Source organism: Eschrichtius robustus, chromosome 6 (assembly GCF_028021215.1).
Source record: "Eschrichtius robustus isolate mEscRob2 chromosome 6, mEscRob2.pri, whole genome shotgun sequence".
Classification (NCBI taxonomy): domain Eukaryota; kingdom Metazoa; phylum Chordata; class Mammalia; order Artiodactyla; family Eschrichtiidae; genus Eschrichtius; species Eschrichtius robustus.
This window is the reverse complement of record NC_090829.1, coordinates 116,718,588-116,720,321: the sequence shown is the minus strand read 5'-3', so window position 1 is coordinate 116,720,321 and position 1,734 is coordinate 116,718,588.

Here is a 1,734-nt window from a genome sequence, read left to right as displayed (position 1 = left end):
TGACGACATTATAAGCCATACTTTGTCTAAGCTCTCATCATCTTTCCGGGTTATCAGGAATGAAAAAGAAAGAGCAAAGAAGATGGAAATAAACTGATACTAATAGAGTGACAAATACATACTTGACCCTGTTTCTAGGTCAATACTCCTATATTTAATATAATTCCTGAAGGGCCCTGTCAAAAATATTATCATCGACCATTCCCCTGGTCACTTTCTATCCCCTTATTTTGCTTTACTTTTAGTCATAGTTATTAATTAATTTATTTTGGTGAATTTTCTCCTACCCCCTCCACCACCATTAGAATATAATCTCCATGAGAGCAGAGCAATGCTTAGTGCAGAGTTGGAGCTCAATGAATAAATGCATGAATAAATTTTAGTTACTTGTTGAATGATGAAATGATATTCCCAACTTTTCTTTGAGGTGACCATTGCTCACCTAGTTTTACAAATGAAAAACCCAGAGAACCTGGGTTACTTACATGGCATCACAGCTAAAAAGTGGCCAAGCAATTTTTCAGTGGAAAAACATCACAGAATAATAATTATAATATTATACCACTTATGTGGGGAAAATCTATAGTTATATTTCTATACATAGATAGAAAAAGTCCTCTATATAGGAGGGATATATACAAATTGGGAAAGGATTTAGATGCAATTTGTGTATATAAAATGGGAATTATATGTCATGTATATTATTACATTTTCTTTTGTGCAAGTATAATGTTTTCACAAAAAGTATATTTGAGTCTTGTAATTTATAAAGTGATAGTATCCATTTGAAGATTTAGATTCAAACCTATGTGAGGCCAGCCTCTGTATAATTTCCAGTAGTGAGGGAGCTGAGAATGGTAAAGAACAGATCATTCAATGACAACAAGTAATGAGAGTATAAAATTATGTACTGTTATTGTTAATAAAATTTCCACAAAAATGAATGATTTAAACTTGAACAACATTTATAGATTATACATGGAATAGCAAGTATTTTGGTTAAATAAAGTTTGTGTATCATACATAAAAGCCAAGACCACTGATCTTGGATCAAGGAACCACGATTCCTTGCCAAACTATTTGTGCCTTCTTGTGAGTGCAAGAATTTTAAATGTGAGTCAAAATAGAATGTTGTTGCAGTTATGGGGCATTATTAGCATAAAGGTACCTGAAGAAACACATTACACTGGTATCTTGGCAAACTACATCTTTCAAGTTTGGACAATCCATTTAAAATTCAGCAATTCAATACCAACTCTTCCTCAGTATGCCTTAGAGCCATGTATTCCATTCATCTCTGAATGTTTAATACATAAAAGCACAAAGGCACTGTGTTCTGTAATTATGAAGAGGCAGCTCAGGTTGGTAATCGGCATTAACATGCTGGCTGCTGTAGTATACACAAAGCCTGCCTTCAGAGCCACAGCATAGACTCTGGTGGAGAATGTTTATTTCTTGAAAGTGTTTAAGAATAAAAGATGCATCATTTCAAGATTAAAAGGAGAGAACAGTAAGACCCTGTTGTAATGAATATTTACATAGAGAAGGCAACTATATCCCTAAGAATAAATACAAAAACTTGCATTTGTTTTTAATTGTTCTCTTTTAGAATGGTATAGTTTTCATACCCTTACAGAGTGTTCTATTATCAATAATTTTAGAAGAAAAATAAATTAAAATGGGATAGTACTTAGAGTGTTATTGTGTAGTTACAATCAATGGTACCAATATCCC